Source organism: Cibotium barometz, chromosome 19 (genome assembly GCF_041138505.1).
Source record: "Cibotium barometz isolate CiBa-2024 chromosome 19, ASM4113850v1, whole genome shotgun sequence".
Lineage (NCBI taxonomy): Eukaryota > Viridiplantae > Streptophyta > Polypodiopsida > Cyatheales > Cibotiaceae > Cibotium > Cibotium barometz.
In genome coordinates this window covers 16026233-16050148 of record NC_141064.1, presented here as the reverse complement: position 1 = coordinate 16050148, position 23916 = coordinate 16026233, and the positions used below count along the sequence as shown (strand labels likewise).

Below are 23916 nucleotides of genomic sequence, written 5' to 3'. Positions count from 1 at the left end.
CCAAGTACTCCATTTTACACTTTTTAAACCATATTTAGCTATATTCTAGCTCTCTAGGTAGTGTGTGAGTGAAAAAGATGGTTGTTACATTAAAAACAAGCACAAAAATTGTCCCAAAAAAAACAACTAACCAAGAAGATAGCCATCGCCATGTGGAATCCAAGAAGGTCTTTGGAAAACTAGCAATGGTATGCCTTGATTTCTCATAGGGTGGAACCTTGTGTCTTTGCTTCACTAATAAACCATCATCGTCAGAGGCTCTTAGTGGTTCTTAATATCCTTAACGGTAATCATTGGGCCATTGCTTTGGTCTCCATGGGGTGGTAGCTTATCACTCTTCATTTCACAAAAGAAACAAAAAAAAACACACTTTTGTTATGTAAGTAATTGTCTAATCACATGCAATTTTACTTTTAGACCTAACATATAGCTTTAGATGGTTTGTATGTGCATCATTGTGTTTGAGATTGTGGTCAAAACCATAGGCATATTTTTCAAACTCATTTCATGAATCGTAGACTTGTACCTATTTCTAAGTTAGATCCGCATTAATCTTCATCTTTCGGAAGCTTAACTAATCTTATTCCTGATTTCATAACTACTTGTTCAGCTATTTCCTTGTTAACTTTTGCTTATTTATCCAAGAACATATTACTTGTTATTACTGTTGCCATGTAGATCATCCCAAGCCTTGTATTGCTTTCATCCTATGACCTCAAATCTTATTCAATGACATCTTCCAACGACAGAATCTACATCAAGAAGGGGGGCAAGTTAAGTGCTGTCGAAGACTTCTATGGCACTGCGGTCGGCCACCACATATTTTTCACATTCATTGGCCTAAGCATTAGAGAATTCATATTTCTCTTATAATGGATTATTTTACGTGTGAAATTGATGCTTGTATATGAAAGGCACACCATGGGATAATAAGGTTAGAGTTACTAGCTAGGACAAGGTAGTCTTGGATGCATTAGGACCTCATTTTCAACATTGGCCAACCAAGTGTGAACACTATGAGTCAATTATAAAGGTAAAATTGTAACTCTGAATCCTCATTCTTGTATGCACTCTTGTATGCTATCATGTCAAGATAGTGCTCTATTCTTCTCTCAAAACTTGCCTATCTCTTGCTTCATTGCTTGTGTGAGTGTGTGTATGTGAGGGAGGGAGTGAGAGAGAGCAGTGTCTACACTTGAGGCATGGTGGTGGCGGCCTTGTTGAGCTACTTTGGCGTGCTTCCACGTAGCTACCATGAGGAGTCCTTGATTCAAGCAAACACGATAGAAGTAAGTGAGAGTTGTCTCACTAATGCAGTACATGTTTCCCATACCATATTAGGTTTGGGTTAGAGTTTAGGCTCCTCAAGGCATGAGAGAAGAGTCCCATGGCGCCCAAAGGCCCGACAAGATTAGATGGACTTTTCAAGCAATGTAGAATGCCACATTAATTAGAAGAATGAGTAAAGTTCTATAAAAAGATTAGATGGACTTTTCAATGGATAAAGAAAGACCTTAGGTAAGGGAAGATATCGAGAAAAAGAGAAAGAGGACTTTAAAGAGTAGAATCTATACAAGTAAAAATCATGAACATCTAGCTTGAATAGTTAGATGTTAGAAAAGTGACTTAAGTTTAGGTAATTCCAGAAAAACAATGAAAATACAATATCTCTAAAAAGCACAGAATAAGGAGAAAGTTTGCATGCAAGTACACTCCAGAGTAGAATGGTGTTGCGAAAAGAAAAAATAGGCACATTGCAGAAGTGGCAAGTGCCTTGATGTCTGAAAAGAATATGCCACATTATTTTTGGGCAGAAGCAATAGCAACTGTTGTGTATATTATGAACAGGAACCCCATTGCAGCTGTTCATTGTATGATGCTTGAACAAAAGTTTACAACAAGTATAAAATTTGATGTGTCTCACTTAAAACTGTTTGGGTGTATTGCATATGTGCATGTTCCCAATGAAGTGAGAATAAAGTTGGACCCAAAGGCAGAGAAATGAATCGTCATTGGTTATGCTTTGGAGCAGAAAGGTTATAGATGTTATAACCCTACCACTCATTTTTGACCAGGAGCTAGGCATCCCTCCCAATAGTCCTAGTGCATGTCATTCTACATGGTTGGGTTAGACATAGTGATGGGAAGTTGAGCTTCTTTGGGTTTACAAATCTATTGCGGGGTAAGCCACCCCGTGCTGCCTCTAAAGCTCATCATGCCAAGTAGACCTTTCGACTTTAGGGTGATGTAATGATTTTTTTGGCATTTAATTCAGCATGATTAGACTTCGAGAAGAATTATGGTTTCATGTTTCCCTTAAATTTTGAAGATCTAAGATGTAGAAATATTTTTGTGGGCCTCTTCTGAGTCCTCGATATAGAAATCTCACAATGTGGTTGGTTCTCATCAGAACAGCTTTTGCTGAAAATACAGGAATAATGCCCAAGGTATTTATGCTCTATGTACAAGTGGAAGAGTCCATCATGTAAAAACATAGTGGCACGTGCATAGAATGCTTCATAGAAAGCTTCAACATTGTTAGAAGATTTCTCTTCTATTCATTATTTCTCCCAGTAGTAGGCATAGAAATCTTTTGGGGATATTTTTTCCTAGAATGCCTGTAAAGGAAGTTTATGTTGTAATGTTCTCACCATAAAAGGGATTCTCAGGATAATTTATATACAGTGATGTTTTCTAAGAAAAGAGTTTGCTTATACCTCTCCTCTTCAAGTAGTATCCAACCTTCATCATGTCCATCTGAGTGTCCACGCTCTATCATATCTACGGTGTGTTGTGTCTAAGCTCTCATATTTGGAGCGCACTTGGTGGCATCAATATTACTTCAATGGGCAGGAGAGGTTCTTTAGAATAAGATCTGCTTAAGAATCTAAGGAACAAAATCACGATGAGCAAGTATGCATGGAATCCTTGGGAGTTATTATAAAAGCACAGTAATGATTGCAGGGGATGCTATATGCCACACTGAAAAAAAAAAGAACACAACATTTGAGACTATTTTTGTGGCTTAATCAGATGGAAGTCAGGCTTCATAGCTAATTTCATTGGTGTTGTGGTGTGACAACATGCTTTGCTTACCAAACAAAAAGGATTAGGAAAAGTTAGAGAAAATGATCCTTAGAGTTCTTATGCTTAAAGAAAGAATAAAATTAGAAAATTTGATTATTACAAAGACCACGAAGACTTGGACAGAGGTTGTTGGATCGGGAAATGCATTTGAATATTCGATGGTGGACGAGGACTATCTCATTGGATGCTTGTTGTGATGGGTTACCTGATTTTGGGAGATGCATGCATGATGCATGGTTGCTTAATCATGTTTGATACTTGTTTGGATATTATTTACTAAAATGTTATTTTCTCTGGATGGTATTCCAAAGTTTGAGTATGATTTTTAGTATGTATGATTTTTAGTATGTATGCGTTTCAATACATTTTGATGTATAAACATTTTATGTTAAATGCTAGTTTTTGAAAAAAGAAATATATGTCATGGAGTGCATGCCTGAACTATTTTCATTACTTCAATGGGTGGGTATGTTAGTTCATGCTAGCTCCATATGCCCAATGCGGTAGGCTAGATCCAGCGGATTGGATGGGGTCTAAGCTACGCCTATGGATTTGGTCAAAGTAAAAAATGGATACACCACTAGAAGAAGGTGATAGGGTGGACTCGAGTAAGTAGGTGCTTTTCAAACAAAACCAAATGTTTTTTTTTAAATTATAAAAAATGGGTAAACGAAGAAATTAAACTCTAGGAAATGATGGAGTTAGTCCAAAGGTGTAGATGCTATCTTCTTCTTCTTGATCGAGGGGTGAAACATTGGTGTGTAGCTATACATAGCCACTAATCATCTCTTACTGATGAAGGGACATGTGTACGAGGAATCCTATACATTTCCTAGTGTAAGGATTTTTTGGCAGATGCGAGATGCATGCTATTAGTTAGCCGGACACTAGACCATTGTGTATGATGTCCCTAGGTGAGATTCTCTACCTAATACATGTAGAGACATTGTTATCATGCATTGAGAAGATGTATTTTATTGTATATAGGGGGTGGGGGTCCTCATGCTTGCTTTGCCTAAAAATATGTGGATATGAAGGGAGAACTGCCAGAAGTGGTACAACACACAATTCCTATCATTCAAGAAGATCAAGGCCAGCTAGGCACAACAACTTTATCACATGAATCCCAAGTATCTTTCTATTGTGAAATAAGAAATTGATAAACTTATTAACAGAGGTTTCATCTATGAAATCAAGCACACTGACATAGTATCACCCACTATCATTTTGCCGAAGAAAAATGAAAAGTTGCGAGTGTGTGTGGACTTGAAAAAGGTCAATGTGTGGCCATGCAAAAATATTACTACACATTGTCATATATCAAACATGTGTTAGAAAGAGTAGCTCGTGAAGAAGCTTATAACTTCTTAGATGGCTTCTCTTGCTATAACCAAGTGTCTACCACGTGCGTCGTGGAAGATATTGGAACAAGAAGTAAGAGTTGTTTTCTGAATTTGAGCATGGATTTGGTTGATTGACCTTGCTGGTCCTCAACGGATGAGTCCATAACTCTTTTATATGGATCCGTTGGTTGATCTTGCTGATATTGAATGGAGATTCCATTTTGATATGTGAATAGATTGCTGAGTACTATGAGCTAGGAACCACTGGTGAGCGTTCTGGTTGCCAACAATGATGCCATAAGTACACCGATGAAGGAATGATTGGAAATAAGGATTCAACCGGAGATTTTGAGGATTATGATCAGTGACACTATGATTCATTATGATCAGTGACACTATGATTCATTAAATGATTGTTTTAAGGACAGCTGAATCTGTGAAAAAGACAATATCATATTGGGTGTGTAAGTGGTGTGACTAGTTTTAAGTTTGCATGAATATCTGGCTAGGGGGCCTGGGAACTCTTTTCCCTAGTACCCGAGACAAAACCTAACCAAATTCCTAATTGGATCCCATCACTATAGTGGTTGGGGTGGTTGGCTAACCCACGGGACTCGATGGGGTAGGCTGGACTGATGGATCCCTAAAACGAGACTTAATTCTGTTATGGTACAATAGATGAAGTAAATCTCGAATAAAAATTGTTCTATGGAAAAGAATCAACGGCTGTGCCAATAAGGAAAAATGCATTGGTCTCTATGATCGAAGTGCAATCTTTTCCTTGATCTGACTATGGGACTTATGGGTTCGGTCAGATCAGTTCAGTTAGTTAAGTGTAAGATTCCTCCCCAGCCTCTCAGGATGTTCAGTATCTTCCCCTGTAGTAAAATCCCTCTTCAGAAATATAAAAGATCTTGTTTCTACCTGTTTTGGCCTAGAGAGAGAAAATGTTCTAGAGAGAGGATATTCAGATTTTGAATATTTTTGGATGGAAAAATATCTCTTTGTATTTAAATAAGTTCCCTCCAAACAGAAGTTCAAAAATATTTTCATAGGGTGCAGTCGAAATAAATTATAATCTGTTCAAAAGACCTTATCCTGGGGGTCCAGATTTTTTAGTGTGATTTTCATCATAAACGATTTTTATGCATAAATGGATGCATAAAAAAAATTCTTTTATATTAAAAGAGTGATTTTCATCATAAATGATTTGTATGCATAAACATATGCATAAAAGATTTTTTATATTAAAAGTGTGATTTTCATCATAAATGATTTTTATGCATAAATACATGCATAAAGAATTTTATTTTTATTCCAAAAGAGTTATTCTTATCAATTTTTATTTTATGCATAGAAAGATGCATAAAGAATTTTATCTTTAATTCAAAAGAGTTATTTTCATCAATTCTGACTTTATGCATAAATAGATGCATAAAGAATTTATTTTTAAATCAAAAGAGTTATTTTCATCAATTTTTGATTTTATGTATAAATAGATGCATAAAGAATTTTATTTTTAATTCAAAAGAGTTATTTTCATCAATTTTGACTTTATGCATAAATAGATGCATAAAGAATTTTATTTTTAATTCAAAAGAGTTATTTTCATCAATTTTGATTTTTTGCATAGAAAGATTCATAAAAGACTTATTTTTAATTCAAAAGTATTATTTTCATTGAAATTGAATTTATGCATAGATAGATGCATAAAAGATTTATTTTTATTTTGAAAGTGTTATTCTCATTAAAATGGAATTTATGCATAGTAAGATGCATAAAAGGTTTATTTTTAATTTGAAAGTGTTATTTTTCTTAAAATTGAATTTATGCCTAAATAGATGCATAAAAGGATTTTTATAAAAGTGTTATTCCTACTAAAGTTGTCTTTATGCCTAATTAGATGCGTAAAGAATCTTTATATCAAAAAATTAGAATTCTCTTACATTCTATAAATAGATGTGATGTGATGTGATAGGAATCAGATAGATGTAAATGGTATAGGATGTGAAGGAATGTGATGGCATGTGAATCGTGATATGAATGAATGATAAGGGATGTGAATGAATGACGGCATGTGAATCGGATGTGAATGGATGATGTGGTTTGATGTGTGAATGATGTAGATTAATGTGGATCGATATATGGATGTATGAATGTAGATGTGGATGTGGATGTATGAATGTGAATGTTGATGTGGATGTATGAATGTGAATGGGGATGTGGATGTGGATGTATGAATGTGAATGTGGATATGGATGTATGAATGTGGATGTGGAAATGGATGTGTGGATGTATGAATGTGAATGTGGATGTGGATGTATGAATGTGAATGTGGATGTGGATGTATGAATGTGAATGGGGATGTGGATGTGGATGTATGAATGTGGATGTGAAAATGGATGTGTGGATGTATGAATGTAGATGTGGATGTGGATGTGGATGTATGAATGTGAATGTGGATGTGGATGTATGAATGTGAATGGGGATGTGGATGTATGAATGCGGATGTGAAAATGGATGTATGGATGTGGATGTGGAAATGGAAATGGATGTATGGGCGAGGATGTAGATGTGGATGTATGAATGTGGATGTGGATGTATGAATGTGGATGTGGATGTATGGATGTGTATGTATGTATGTATGGATGTATGAATGCGGATGTGGAAGTGGATGTATGGATGTGGATGTACAAATGTGGATGTGTATGTGGAATAATGAATGTGAATGCGTATGTGAAATGATGTGACGTCGATATGAGTGAATGGATGAGATGTGATGACATGAGAATTGGGATGTGAATAAATGATATGTGATGTGAATGAATCTGATGTGATGAGATGGAAAATGATGTGATTGGATGAGAATGAGTACACATATGAATGGAATGTGGAATAAGTAATGTGGACTGGTGAGGGATAATGTGGAAAGACGAGAGTTCATTATAGAAACTGTATTTGTGACCTGTTTGTAAATGATTGTTTTATGTCAAGAATGCTGGGGAAGCATTTTGATCATCTTGTGATTAAGGTCGTGTGGAGACCTAACTGATAAAGTTGCAACAGCTGACGGAGAGTCAATAGAGGACGTCTCGCGTAGCATGGTCGGCCGAGGTCTTGACCAGCCTCGGTTCAATTTAAATGGTGAGCTTCCGGTACGGTGGATGAGGGACCAAGGAAGCGGCCTATGAGTGAAGCACTAGGTGACCTGCGAAGGATCCTAGAGGGTGCTGACCAAACGGTGCTCGGGCTCTGGGTCACCGAAGATACCCACACGTAAGTCGTGGAAGATATTGGAACAAGGAGTAAGAGTTGTTTTCTGAAATTGAGTATGGATCTGGTTGATTGACCTTGCTGGTCCTCAACTGATGAGTCCATAGCTCTCTTATATGGATCTGTTGGTTGATCTTGCTGATCTTCAACGAGGATTCCATCTTGATTTTTTTAAGTGAATATTTACCGGGTACTATGAGCTAGGAACTATCGAAAAGGCCCCTGTGAGTGAATAGGTGGTGAGCGTTCTGGTTGCCAATGATGGCATAGATACTCCGGTGAAGGAATGATTGGAAATTAAGACTCAACCAAATATTTCGGAGGATTGTGATCAGTGATACTATGGTTTCATTAAATGATAGTTGAATTTGAGAAAAAGGCAATTTCATAGTGGGTGTGTAAGTGGCATGATTGGTGTTAAATTTGCATGAATATCCGGCTAGGGGGCCTGGGAACTCTTTCCCCTGGTACCCGGGACAAAACCTAACCAAATTCTAAATTGGATCCCATCACTACAGTGGTTGGGCGACTAATGGATCCGTAAATCGAGACTCGATTTCTGTTTAGTTCAATAGATGAAGTAAATTCCAGACAAAAATTGTTCTATGGAAAAGAATCAATGGTTGTGCCTCTCAATGAGGAAAAAAGCGTTGGTCTCTATGATCCAAGTACAATCTTTTTCCCTGATCTGACTATGGGACATACGGGTCCCCGATCAGATGAGCTCAGTTAGTTAAGGCTTTTGACTACGTTAGGGAAAAGTTATCCTGGTGGAATCACCTGTGCTTTCTGGGCAAAGAAAGTGTTTCCGGGTTCGGTTTTGGAAAAACCGATGGTTTAGTCTCTTGTTCGGATATCCGTGGGCGAGGCCCCGAGTGTGGGACCCTGCCCTGTGCTAGAAGTGCTCTGCCCTGTGCTAGAAGTGCTACTTCCGCTGCTAGCACCCCTGAATTTGTTATGCGGTGGGGACAAGGATCTTACAGTTGGTATCAGAGCAGGTTGGCTAATGAGGATCAACCGAGAAGCCAAATATGTCAAAAATTTATCAAGAAGCACTAAAAGGTTATAATTGTGTGATAAAATTCATACAATTTGATATTCAAACTGAAATTCATAAATTGGTAATTGGGTCTTCAGATGGAAGTACCGCAATTGTATGGGATCCCTCACTTGCTTGAGGCCTAGACATGATGGTATTTACCTTATAGTTCCAAGAACCATGACTATCCATATATACCGAGGGTATAACTGCAGCTCTTACTGGCAGTATATACGAGTAAATCTAAGACTTGAAATTATAAGCATTAATGCTATCCAGATGATGAATTTGAATGGCAGTATATACGAGTAAATCTAAGACTTGAAATTATAAGCATTAATGCTATCCAGATGATGAATTTGAATGTGGTTGATATGATTTTTAAATTCTAGTTGTGAACTGATGAGTTGATTTGGATTCTGATTGAAAAATGATGATTCTTGAAATTTAGTTGAAATGTAATAAGCTGAGCAAAACCACAATGAGGATGAATGGGACGAGTCCCAGTGATGATGTTCATAACTGGAATGACGTTAATGACTTCAGCAAATCACTATGAGATTAGTGGATTGTGCTGGCAGATTACTACTGTGTTAACTTTTGATCAGTGGATCAAGTTAAGGGATGATAAATTAAAAATCTAAAAAATTGAAATCCCCATGGAGGACTGTTTAGATGGAAAAATTCAGTCTGATGGACCATTATTGTGTTAAAGATATGAATGAGATATTCTGAATGAATTGTTATCTGATAATGCGTTCTATATATCTTTACCCCATGATTATGTGGGGAGCCGACCTATTTAAAGAACCCCAGAATCAGTTGAATCAAAAATCGGATTGAATCATAAATAAAGAAACTTAACAAGAATTTTCGTATTGATAGGAACATGGATCGAGGTCGTCATGGTAGAAATGTTAACCCCCAACTCGATGAAGAAGAGCTCCACCTGGATGTTCATAAAACTCTTCATAGTTCGCAGCCTGGTCCCTTCAAGAGTGAAGGGGAACAGTTAGGTGAAGTTGTAGAAAAGTGGATTGAGGCCATGGAGGAATATTTTGATGTAATTGGCTACAATGAGAGAAGCAAGATGGCTCTCGCCAGGTTAAAGATTGTGGAAACGGTCAGGGTTGCATGGAGGAATCACTGCAAGACAAACCGTCTCGACCAAAATACCCAAACCTGGATGATCTCAAGGCTTACCTCAGAAAGAGGTTTTGTCCCCCCAGGATTTCTTGAAACTAAGATGAATGAATTCTTGGAACTAAAGCAGGAAAACCGGACAATTGAAGAGTAGGCTTTTTCCCTTCTCCTTAAATATTCCCCTCAATTGGATGAAGAGCAGCTGATGGCTAGGTTCATTTGGGGAATGAACGAGCCATTGGATAATTTAGTCAAGAATGCCAAACCTATCTCAATGGCCGAAGCAGTAGAATGGCGAAGGATTTCGCCAAAGCCATTGATGTCAAAGTCCCGCCAAAGCCAGAGCACCATCACCTTTCAAGAGGTTTTTATTCCCAGAAGGTGATTCCAACCTTCCTCCACCTAAGAGATATCAAGGTCAAGCCTAGGATATGGGAATTCCAGAATGGAAGAAATGTCCTTTTCCCGAAACTCAACCCCTTGGAGTTCAACTTCAGAAGTTCCACCCTTGAATAAGAGAGTGAAATGCTATGACTGTCAAGGATTTGGACATCGCAGTATGGATTGCCCAACTCCTTTTGGATCAAGGTTTTCAGGGCAAGGAAATCAGGGATCAAGATTCCAGACTCCAGCCCCTTCCTTCCAGAGTAATCAGGGTTCTATCCGCCAAAATCAGGGAAATCCCAGAGGTAGACCCTCTACCCAACTTGCAGTTTTAATCCAAAGTAATGCAAGACCTCCACCTCAGAATAGGGGAAGTCAAAGAGAGTTGTTCCCAAATCGGCCGTCCACTTCCAAGGCAGTAACGCTGGAAGTGATTGAAGAAGAAGAAGATGATGAAAGAGATCAAACTCCACCTGCGAGATGAGGACATCTCGTGCTTTTTAAGTGGGGTATAATGTAAGATTCCTCCCAAGCCTCTAAGCATGTCCAGTATCTTCCCCTGTAGTCAAATCCCTCTTCAGAAATATAAAAGATCTTGTTTCTAGAGAGAGAAAATATTCTAGAGAGAGAATATTCAAATTTTGGATATTTTTGGATGGAAAAATATCTCTTTGTATTTAAATAAGTTCCCCCGAAACAGAAGTTCAAAAATATTTTCAGAGGGTGCATTCGAAATAAATTATAATCTGTTCAAAGGCTTTTTTAAAAATTTTAAATTAAGGTTTTGAGGGGCCAATCAGATTCATCCAAATGTGTGGAGGAGATAAATGGAAGAAATAAAGAAAATCCCCCCAAAAATGAGTAAATACTCACATAAGATGAAGAGTTGACTAAGGACAAGGTTAATAGTTAAAAAAGAGAGATATTTAGAAGAAATGATGCATTTTTGACACCTCAGTATGGGGGAATTCCCCTCATGAAGGAGGCGCCTAATTCACATGTGTGGGAGAGTTTTAAACTCCCAAATAATGAGATATTTTTATCTCTCCCCTCTCCTATTTCAATTAGATCCAAAAAGTGAGCTAAACTGACCTAAAAATGGTCAAAAATTGACCAAACTGATCTGGAAAATTCTAGAATCAGTTTGCTTGGTTAGAGGCTCACTTTTTCCTATAAATACAAGCCTTCCCCTTTGTTGGAGCTTAATAGTGTTTTTGCACTGCTACCCTACTTCTCCCAAGAGCCAAAAACTAAGTATGATTAATTCCATTTTAGATTTAGCTCGATATCTATGCATCTCTCGTGTACATGCTTGAAATTATGTCCGAGGACCTGTTTCGCAACTTAAAAAGGTCTGTCAATTGACCAAAAAAATTCAAGATTTGGTATGCTTGTAAGGCAATAAAAAGACCACATACGTACCAGACGGTGAAGCTATGTGATAAGCGGAAGCCCAGTTTGTTACCAAACGTGGAACTTTGATTGGGAGTATTTTTACGTGGTTTAAAACTGATAACTTTTACCAGTTTGGATCCCCCTGGACACAAGTAGACTATCATGAATTGAATCAGAGTTGATGAGTCTATAGTCGTGGTTATCTACTGTCGAGAGACACCCTTGTCTTGGTCAAGCTATAAACTGTTGAGCTTTTAATTTGACTGACAGATAAACTTTGGGCATGCATTGATTTGCCACCAAACTTTGAAAATAAGTCAATAGGAGGTTGAGTACTATTGTCTACACCCAAAAGAGGCATTCATTAGGAACTCAATGGAGTCTTTTTGGGCCCTTTAATTTGCCATTGCCTAATGGAGGTGATTAAGAAATAGACAAATAGGGAGATTACATGTGGACTGAAACCAATGGTTTGTAAGAGCCTAGAAGGTAGTGGTCAAACTTAGAATAATAGGCTAAATAGGATCTTTTTTAATTTTTAAAATCAACTAAAACTCAAAAATTTTATACGTATATGAATTTTTCCCCTATTTTTTATAGAAAAGGATAGCTGCAGCCTGCAGCCATCATTAAGTAAGGTCTCTAAAGTGATAGAGGCCCAAAAACGATTTCCCATGCATTCAATGCACATTCCCCTTCACTTTCCACTATCCCTCTCTCCCACGTTCCCTCCAAAACGCTCTCTCTTCCCCCTTTCTCATAGCAGGGCGTTTTTCACTCTCTAGACTACTTCTTTTAGCTATCTACCTCTTGATCTACCTCTCTCTTCACTCAGAAACCTAGATCTATAGCTATGGAAGCTTGATCTGCAACCTCCTCTCAGAAGCTATGGAAGTTTGATCCTCACTTACATTTCCTTCCTTCACCTTCTTCCTTGTCCAACCTCCTTTTATAGAGTGTAACAGCAGAGCTTAGCTATGGAAGCTTGATCTGCAACCTCCTCTCACAAGCTATGGAAGTTTGATCCTCACTTACATTTCCTTACTTCATCCTTCTTCCTTGTCCAACCTCCTTTTACAGAGTGTAACAGCAGAGCTTAGCTATGGAAGCTTGATCTGCAACCTCCTCTCAGAAGCTATGGAAGTTTGATCCTCACTTACATTTCCTTACTTCATCCTTCTACCTTGTCCAACCTCCTTTTACAGAGTGTAACAGTGGAGCCAAGCTATGGAAGCTTGAGTTGCAAATGCTTTGGCTCTCATAATCTTACTCATTGTCTCCTCTCACCCCCTCTAATATCCTCTTTCAAAGTGCAGTAATAGCACAGCCAAGCCCTTGGAACTTGCTCTACAACTCCTCCTCTTTTGTACATCTCCCTAGTCTAAGTTTTTTTCTCACCATTCTATTTTCCTTTGCCATCAAGGTTTATAAACTCCCTAATATATATATCTGATGTCTTCTTCTAGAGCTCGAAGGCCTTCGATCAGTATTCAATCTCTCTCTTGTAGCAGTGGTCAAGATGAGGATGGGCACTGGAACATCAAACAGTACGAGAAGTGGAATTGGATTACGATGCAGCCTAGTACAAGAGGAACCCACAAGGTGTCAAAGCGATATGTTGATATACAAAGTCACCATTGGAAAGGGCGGATATTGGAGCTCAAACAAGATCATGATGGAAAAAAGCTAGCCAAGGAAGCTTGATCTGCAACCTCCTCTCAGAAGCTATGGAAGTTTGATCCTCACTTACATTTCCTTACTTCATCCTTCTACCTTGTCCAACCTCCTTTTACAGAGTGTAACAGTGGAGCCAAGCTATGGAAGCTTGAGTTGCAAATGCTTTGGCTCTCATAATCTTACTCATTGTCTCCTCTCACCCCCTCTAATATCCTCTTTCAAAGTGCAGTAATAGCACAGCCAAGCCCTTGGAACTTGCTCTACAACTCCTTCTCTTTTGTACATCTCCCTAGTCTAAGTTTTTTTCTCACCATTCTATTTTCCTTTGCCATCAAGGTTTATAATCTCCCTAATATATACATCTGATGTCTTCTTCTAGAGCTCGAAGGCCTTCGATTAGTATTCAATCTCTCTCTTGTAGCAGTGGTCAAGATGAGGATGGGCACTGGAACATCAAACAGTACGAGAAGTGGAATTGGATTACGATGCAGCCTAGTACAAGAGGAACCCACAAGGTGTCAAAGCGATACGTTGATATACAAAGTCACCATTGGAAAGGGCGGATATTGGAGCTCAAACAAGATCATGATGGAAAAAAGCTAGCCAAGGTCCAACATGTTTACAAGGCAACAGAGCTGAAACTAGCAGACCATGACCAACGTCAACGATTTCCTACAAATTGTAAGTTATTTCACCACTTTATATTCTTGTTTTTAAATCAATTGTGTGCTAATAATGGTATACTGAGCACTGCTTTGATTGTTCTTGGGTTCCTCTGCGTAGATATTTTTCCCTCAAACTTTAGTGAGTGGGAGCCTATGGAGGCAATTTCAGGAACCTTTGAAGCATACCATGTGGAGCTTGGTAGTTTAATCTTTGGAGGGTGTCCAGCTCCACAACTTCTTGCACGAAACATCTTCTTCTATGAGGATACATATGTGGTTCCCACGATAGCAAATGGTACTGGAAAATTAGTTCCAAAACCTACGCCAACTCTCACATCTATTGAATGGCCAATTCCAGACAATGCTTCAGTGGCCATGGCTTGTTTGCAGATCGAAAGCAAGGTGCAAAATGCTATGAAGTGCACATATGGATCTCACAAAGCAACCATAACCTGCTTCATACCTCTACACCTCTTTGTGTACCTGTTCCGTACAAGTGACACACATCGTACCCCAACTTTATGGATTGCACAGGGGAAGAGAGCTCTGACTTGTTTCTTATCACCTGCATAGGATAAAAAAGTTGTTCAACACAATGGAGACACCATCAGATGCGGAGTAATAGTTGAGAAGGTTGTAATGCGCTACCATATTGCCAAGCAACAGTTGTCCATTGCGTTTCCTTACAGGCGATTACAAATGGGGAATGGGAGGCGTTAGACTCCGACACAACCTCTACAGAACAGGGTGTGCTACATATATCCATGCAAGGTGGGGATGTAGAAGATGTTGCTGTGAATGATGACTGGTCCCTTGCCAACTTACGTGACTACTTAGTTCTTCGATTCTCACTGAGTGGTGATTTTGCTTTGATAATCAATGGTAGAGTAGTGCGCAAAAGGCAGGAACGATCTTTTCTTTGTAGAGAAATTACTTTCCCTGGCTGTGTAGCTATCAAATAACCACTGGATATGTAATCTTGAATTGAAGTAAATACAATTTCAATTTTTTCGCCTCACTGTCTTATTAAGGTTTTTCAATTGTCTTGTGCAAGTTTTATTTTTTTGTGATAGTGTAAGGTTGGTCACACAAGCATCTGTGGCTTGAGCCACTAGTAAATTAGAAATGACCTTGCGATGGAAGGATACGTTCTTGCTTTCGCATACCATTTTTTTAAAATTTTTTGGTACTTAAAAATTTTAAAAGTTTTTAAAAATTTTATAACAAGGTCGCCCATTTATAAACGATACTTTACTCATTTTCATCAATTGACAATTATCATTCTCTCCTAACACTTGCTCTCAATTTCGCACACCTTTCTGTATCACACACTCTCTATTTCTTGCAATCACTCATAGTCATGGCACCTCTACTTGACGCACTTATTGCACAGCTAGGAAAGCTTGAGTTACTTCATAGGGTTGATGAGATCGTCCCTATGTTTGAGGGAGCAATTGATGTGCGTGCAACAATGCATCTACACGCGGATGCTTTTACAGATATCATTCAGTATATGGATGAACACATCAGCACGTACTCCATCATGTTTGAGGGTGATGAGGGCCTATGGGTTCTAGTTGACCTCATCAACATATTCAGGGAAGACAAGAATTTTAGATTTTGCCTATCAAGGTTTTTAAAATCCCTCACAGAAAAGGACTACAGGAATGAGGAGGAAGACTTACTCTTGGATCTACAAATGGGCAACATCGGCACTTCTTTCCTGAGCTGGGACATGGTTTTGGTCCTTCTGTTACAAGAGGGTGTGGCGAAAGAAAGTGGCAAAGAAAAAGAAAAGGGCAAAGTAAAGCTAATGGAGCAGGTCCAAGAGGCCCATGCTGAGGAAGAGAATGTTACAGAACAATGGGAGGCCTCAATGGCATTGGTGGCTCTACAAGAGAATGTCCCCGAGGAGGTTCCAGACCTAGTTCTAGAGGGGGATGAAGTACTTGAGGAGGTCCCAGACCTTGTTATCATGTCTTTGCATCCAATCATTATTGATGGGAAAGAATTTTTGTTTTTGGATGACATTGCCAAGACACTCGGGTTTCGCGAGGATGAGGCACTCTCTATTATTGCCGTGAATGCCGGGGGTCAAGACAAAGGGAAAGTGAAAATCTCTTTTGAAGATGACAACCTCACAAAAGCGCTTGCATACGATATTGGTAGCAGTTCCTTGGAAGATGTAGTGGCCAAAGCGCTCGTTGAAATAAAGCAAGATGTGCAATTCTATGAGAGCGTAGCTGCCTTTGAACCACACATGCCCTTGGTTGCTGGCGATGCTCAAGACCAAGGAAGCATAAACTTGACAAATGAGCAACTAGTTGCAAGTGACGATGCAACTGAGGTATGTCCTAACTTCTTAGTTGTAAAGCAAATTATTTTTAGTTGTATCATTTCACGCTTCCTAACTTCTATATTGACATGTTGACAGACTGCTTTTGAAGTGGACAAGTTTGCTATGCGCGTAGGAGGAACGCGGCCAAAGTCAGAGGGTCGAGATGCATCTCTTTGGCACTATATACCTGCCCTCAGAGCCAACATAGTGCGGGTTTTTCATTTGGACTATTCAGAGATCGCCTATGCCAAGCTCCTAAAATGTAAAGCACTTAGTGCAGTCTTGTCGGAGAACCCCTTAGCCTCGAACATAAATAAATGTATTTTGGTAGCTAGGGAAGCTTCCTTGTATTGCTTTACGGGCAAGCATCCCGGCTCAGTTTTAGGCCATTGTGCCCTTTCTCAGGCTCAAGGAATCAATGAGCAGAGTGATATATTCCAAAGCTTAGGCCAGAAACCAGCCTCTAGAACTCTCTCTCCTAAGCTCTTCCAAGAGCTTATTAAAAAGATGTAATGCAAACTTCTCTTCCAAGTTTAATAAAATTTTTTTGTTGTGCATTGTAAGTTGTGATTTTTCCTGGCGTACTTGTGATATACCATTTCAAGCCTCGCAATTTTAAGATTTTGTTCATGTGTTCATAGAAAATATTGTTTAGGATTCATTTTAAATGTGATTGTGATTAAAAAAAGTAATCGAGATTGGGTTAGAGCGGTACGAAAAAATGTTGTATTTATAGATGTATACACACTCACATATATGTATATATATACATATATATATGTGTGTGTGTGTGTGTGTACCTATATATATATATATAAGATTCTGGGACTATTGAAAGATATATATATATATAATATATATATATATATATATTTAAGATATATAGGATATATATATATATAAGACATAAGATTTTATAAGATTTTGGGACTATTATAAGATATATATAAATATATATAATATCTTATATAAATATATAAGATTTTGGGGCTGTTAGGGCACCTAAAGGGCCTTATGAGCCTCACCAGACCAAAAATATCAAAAAAAAAAAAAATGCCATGTGCGCTACGGCACGAAAATAGACATTTTGACCTGGTCAAACTAGCGATTAACGCGCCGTAGCGCACATGGCATTTTTTTTTATTTTTTTGGTCTTGAGGCTCATAAGGCCCTCTATAAGGGTCTCTAGGTGACTTTATAGGCTCTACCTTTTTTGTATATATAAATATATATATATATGTGTGTGTGTGTGTGTGCACATATATATATATGTGTATATGTATATATATATGTGTGTATATATGTATGTGTGTGTATATATATATATGTGTGTGTGTGTGTGTGTGTTTGTGTGTGTTTTTTCCTGTGTATAGTGCTTTTATATTTTTTTAATGAAATGTTCATTGGCACTGAGCATACAAAAAAAATTGGACTCAACAAAGAATGTAACACAACTCAAAAAGCTTTCATTAATGTGTGAAAATGCTACAAAGGAATTTGGGAACATTACAAAATTTTGTAGGGAGAATTACAAAGTGGGTTAGCCTATTGAGGTAGAAGGCTACGCTCTAAACGTAGACGTAGGGCTAGGGACATATCTACAGGCTTCAAAGTAACTCTCTTGGCATGTACCATAGCCAGCACTGAGTCTTCAAAAACAGAAACTACAATATCTTCAGTAGCTTCTTGAAGAGCTTCAAGAGTTGTGCTCTGTATGCGGTCAACCCTGTCAGTAAATTTTTCCATTGTTTCTCTCACCAGTCGAGAGAATGGTGCCTTGGGGATGAGAAGATCTGTGCTTTTTTGATATTTCCTAATCTCTCGTAGCGCGACTGTCCCTGGCCTCCATTTTCTTTTCTTCTTTGTAACTGGTGGAGGCGGTGGTGGTCTTTGATTCTCCCACGGTGGTCGTTCAGACCTGAACTTCTTTTTCTTTTGTGCACGCTCTTCCTCTTCTTGTTGGTCCCGAAACTTTCCCTCCATTCTTTTGCCACACTTCTTGACTGGACGTCTGGATGTTGTGGCTGCTTGTGGCTGTGCTTGGCTTGCTCTCCTTGCATCCTCTTTGGGCTGTTGTCTCTTTTGCATTTCTGTCTCCCAAGCCGCCCCCCTCACAAGAGCAAACTCTTTGTCAATGGTATCTTTCGTGATGCCATAGGACAAGAGCTCGACCTCCCTGTTTTGTAAGATAACCTCTAGCTGTTCTAGGGTGTCAGCCTCAATAACAATCTTCGGTGGCTGCCCTTGACCTTCCTCGGCTTCTTTTCGACGCCGCTCTTCTTCTGCTTCTCTACTAGGCTCTGCTTCTTCAGCTTCCTTCCTGCGTTGCGCTTCTTCGGCCTCCTTCCTGCGCTCTTCTTCTCTCATCTCCTTTGCCTCTTGCTCTGTTACTATAGGTAGATTTGTCCTTTTTGCTGTAGCAGGTAGTGGGCCGAGTTGATCAAAAAACCGCAAGTCTTGCTCCTGTTCTTCTGGCATGGCCTAGGCATGTACGAGTGCAAGAGATAGTGGGAGGGCAAGAGAGAGTAGAGCACAAAGAAGAAATTGAAATGTGGTGGCTATAAATGAAAAATGACTTAAATATGTCTATAAATATAATTTTTTAAAACTTTTAGAAAATTTAAAAACACAAAAAGATTATAATCAGAGAGTTTAAGCCCATGAGGAACCACACCGACGCTTGCTTGCTACCCACTGCCGTAGTCTCTCCCTAGCATTTGATCTGTTGTATCCTTCAGTTCTTCTTGCATTAACAATTTTCATTATTTGACGCCTAAGAGACAAATTACCGCGAGTTTTCTGCCTTTTTTTGCCAACCAGAACGCGATAGAACCAGTTGAACATTTCATGGAGTGCATTACTCTTGACTTTGCCACCACCATGGCAAGTGCCCTTAAAATACACGGCCTTTGCTTGGTAATGTGATTTCTCCATGCCTTGATTGCTCCAAAGTGCTAAAGAGCCATATCGATCGAGAAAGTATGGCCCATGTGCATACAATATATGCTGCATAGAAAATTACAAAAAGTCAACAAACAGTATGAAGAACATACTACAAGGACACAAGAAATATAACATTACCATGTAGTGAGTAATTATTCAAACGCTAAACACAAGACTTCTTACAATTTAGAGATTCAAGCACAGACTACACAGTCATGCCTGATTGTATAAAGTAGTTTAGGGTAAAACACAGTCATCTTCATTCCCAAAATGAGTATAATATATCCACGAGTTATAGGCTTCTAGGATTAATACATTGAACCTTAATAAGTATGCCTTCAACAAGTCTTCTAAACTGTCTTACACTTGTTCTGCACTTGATAAAAATAATGGCAAAAACAGTCTCTAACAGTTGTTCTGCACTTCATAAGATGATATATCATATGTCTAGATCAGTGCTCCACAATAATCTTCTTTGTCGCGTGCTGGCGTGGCAGGACAATCATCCACCTCAAGATTTGCATCCAATTCAAACAAACTACAGCCACCCAACTCACGGAAGTCTAGTTCTTCAGATGAAACCTCTTGCCCTAGCTCATTGTCCTCTTCAATGCTATCCACAGTCCACCATGGTCTCTCCTCTTCATACTCTTCTGATTGAATCTTGCTGAGTAGCTTGTGATTGCAATACAAGTATACCAACTTCTCAGCACGATTGCTTAGAAGGCGATTACGAATAGTGGAGTGCACATAGCTGTAGGTACTCCAATTTCGCTTAGAGCTAGAGTTGGCAGCACACTGTGCAAGGACTCTGACAGCCAATTTTTGTAATGTAGGGACTGAAGCACCGTTCATGAGCCACCACCTCCAAGCTGGTTCTTTTGATGCAAGGTTTTGAACAAACTCAGAACTAAAAAGGCCCTCCTTTAATCTATACTTTGTTAAGTCAGTGAGGCTTGTGCTTGATCATCTGCATTGCTATAGAAATTGCTGATCACATCATAAAAGTCTTCAATCACCTCTTCATCTAATTCGTCATAATCCATGTTCCAATACTCTGGATCAAGCAAGAAAGCAACACAGTGCAATGGACTGTGCACACTGACCCATCGAGCATGCACATACTTATTTAAGATATCCCTCTTAGTTTTATTAAATGGTACTTTCCATGGCGTTATCAAGCTATTTGTAGGCTCTGAAGGAGAGTTCAAACTTTCTTGAACATTGTACCAGCCCATATACACCTTTCCTATGTTGGCTAACTTTTGGTCAAACTGTCGCAAGGTATGTATCACCCACATCAGACCAGAAATGTTTGTCATCAATGAGGACTTTCAAAGACCCCACCTTTGTTTTGACTATTACCGATTTGCTGAGCTTCCCACTCATAGAAATATGCACACACAAATGTCTCCATTACAGCATTTTTGTTTTGTATCAAACTTTCCACGGTGTAGAAGTTTGTGCAAAACCTTGTTTCGCACGGTAGCTTTAGCATGGTAGTCTTACATTGTGACGATACATATCCAGAACACGTTGTCTCTTCAAAATGAATTTTTGAGTTGTCTACAATGCTTTTGAACCATGCAGTATCATCTTTCTTATACCAATCTTGCAACACAAGATTCAAGCTGTGTGCATTGCAACCAAATGTGTGTAAGCTAGGGAAGCGCTCCTCCAAGAGTCGACCAGCTGCTCTGCATTTTTTTGCATTGTCCATGATCACCTGTACTACGTTGGGAATACCTATTTGCTGAATTGTCTCTCCTATAATATTAGCTATATAGGCCCCTGTCTTGATCTCACCTGAGCTGTCCCACTGCTTTAATGAAGCACTCCCCTCGAGGACTGAATACCATCACATTAATTAATGGCGTACGCTGAACATTTGAACATCCGTCATCACTGACTATAGTGCATCCTGATTGATCAATCAATTTCAGAATCAACCTATCAACTTCCTTTTGCGTGTCTACATAGCATTTGTCCAATAGTGTTGTTCGCATCTGATGATATGATGGAGGGCAAAAACTAGGACCATACTCACCGATCTTCTTCCACGCATGCTTCCATGGATCTCGTGTCACCATCGACATAGAACCGCCTATAAAATAGATAGCGTGAGCAAGAGCAGACTATGCTGCCTCAAGAGCAGTTGATCGAAAGCTCTGATCGAGAATCACTTGTCTTGCTCTAGACATCCCAAAATTGTATCCTGGTGACCCATCTTGATTACTAACTCTTTCTCTAGGTGTAGCATTCTGCATGGAGGGTGCATCACTATTTTGTCCCCCCTGTGTAGGGGAAGCAGTGCGCTGATGATGCTCTGAGGTCACAACACCTGGAACTAGTATTCTAGGTCACTTTGCATTAGCTACACCACCCAATAACTCTCTTAAGCGTTTTGTGGCATTCTCATGGCCTATGCCATTGCATCTACCTCCATTTGCCCTACCACTTGTTCCACTCCTCCCTGACCCAAGGAAGTGTTCCCTCTAATACGAGGTGCACCTCCTGATTTTTCTTTGCCACATAACTTGCAACGCCAATCTACAAATGATCTAACATTCTCTGCAAATTGTCACTATGATGCCTTGGTTCTAATAATATTAAAATCAATTAAAAATCTGAATAATAAGATGCAAAAAGGGATATGCAGGCAAAAAATAAGCAGCAAAAATAAAAAATAACGTGAAATCGGTGTAGAGGTTAGGAGCGCTCCATTCCATTGATAGAAATGAGCCCCAAGCACTTGCACCATCTAAACCCTCCACGAGGATGCTTCCTACCCAAACCTGTTTCCAGACGGATAGACACAGGGGAGGTAACTATTCATAAAATACAAGTACGTTGGTGTAGTGATGAGGAGTGCTCCATTCCAACAATAGAAATGAGCCCCAAACACTTGCACCACCTAATCCCTCCTTGAGGATGCTCCCTACCCAGCCCTGTTCCGAGGCGAATAGACACCCAAGGGAGGTACCTATTCGTAAAATATAAGTACGTCCGTGCAGTGATGAGGAGCGCTCCATTCCAATAATAGAAATGAGCCCCAAGCACTTGCACCACCTAATTACTTCTCAAGGATGCTCCCTACTTAGCCGTGTTCCAAGGCAAATAGACACCCAGGGGAGGTAACTATTCGTAGATAAGCTTGTTGAAAAAAAAGCTACTTCAAACTAGAAAAAATTACCTAATCAAGCTCAAGCTCTTGTGACTCGTGAGTGAGTGAGGGGCTCTAGAGAGCGTGCCAAAATTGTTTCTAGAGCCACCTCCACTTGTTTATATAGAGGCGCCTGAAATTGGCTTAGCCTATTTTGGCAGGTCAGTTATTAACACTTTGATAGAGTGATAATAACAGGGGTTATTACCACTTCACGTGAAGACGTGAATGAAATCCCTGGCTATTAGACTTGTGAGTTAGTTTATGCAAGCCCTTAGGAAGCCACACTTGGATGCAACTAGATGGATTCTTAGGTACATAAAGTCCACAATTGATTACGGAATTTTCTATGAGGCTAGTATAGAGATATACTTACATGGGTACATAGATGCTGATTGGGCAACTCAAATCTTGCTTTACTTGTGTTGAATCACCTGCAATCCGCTCAAGATCCTTAGCTTTCAGATATGTTGAGTAAGGGTATGCTCCCATCTTCTCTTTGCTCCAAGCTCCAATCTCCAATGGTGGATAGCTCCAAAATAGAATTTTTCCCTCTTCTTTACTCACTCACAAAACCCTAATAGAGAGCACTAGGCTCTGATACCATGATAAAAGACTGATAAAGAGAGAGCACACACATAAGAGAGTAAACCCTAATCCATTAGTGTAACCCTAACCAAAGAGGGAAGCCATATCCATTCTCACACAATGCATAATAGAAGAGAACCACACATCACACACTAAATGTGCCGTGTTCACACACCAAATAAACCTAACTAATGTCCACACACTGTGGCCAGTTGGACGCGGCCATTTATTGTCACACACATGCTGCTATCTACCATGCTAGCACATATCATGCCTGTCTCTAGCTATCATCGAGCTTGTAATCTTAACATTGCACCTCACTACTAATATGAATATAGGTGATGTGAATGAACCAAGATTGTCACCTAGTTAGAGTGCCAGTGCATGGAATGTCTCATTTTTCTCTGTAAATGTATAGTTCTCTACAAAATCAACAACAAACAGCACCCCCACTTTTTCAATGAATGTAAGCAAGCACTGTTTAAACTGATCCACCTACCATTTACAAATGAGTGTCGAATGAACTTCTAAATCTTAATCTTGAACACAAAGTTAAAGCACTATAGCTCATTTCCTTGAATGTTAGAACCTTTCTTCTATTTTTCTTACCTTGCTTATGAACACCAACTTCAACATCCTTAAATATATTGATCGTAACACACTTTGATGTTTCTCTAAGCTCACGAGGACAACATTTAAGTTTATTAGTGCTATAATTAGCATATGTTCCAAGCAAAAAATTCAAAGCATGGTATGCAGTGCCTGGTGTCTTTATATACAAAACACTTTCATATATAGATGTAATACTGAGATTTGCATGCATAATTGCTAAGCAACCAGCCCCACCATCACCATTACAAATCTTGAAATTGTAACAA

At 39.1% G+C, this 23916-nt stretch overlaps 1 pseudogene; it reads right to left on the bottom strand.

Annotated features, from left to right (window-relative positions):
* Nucleotides 1–19734: 19734 nt before the first annotated feature.
* On the bottom strand, nt 19735–20704 carry LOC147628267 (uncharacterized; annotated as a pseudogene).
* Between the last annotated feature and the right edge of the window lie 3212 nt (nt 20705–23916).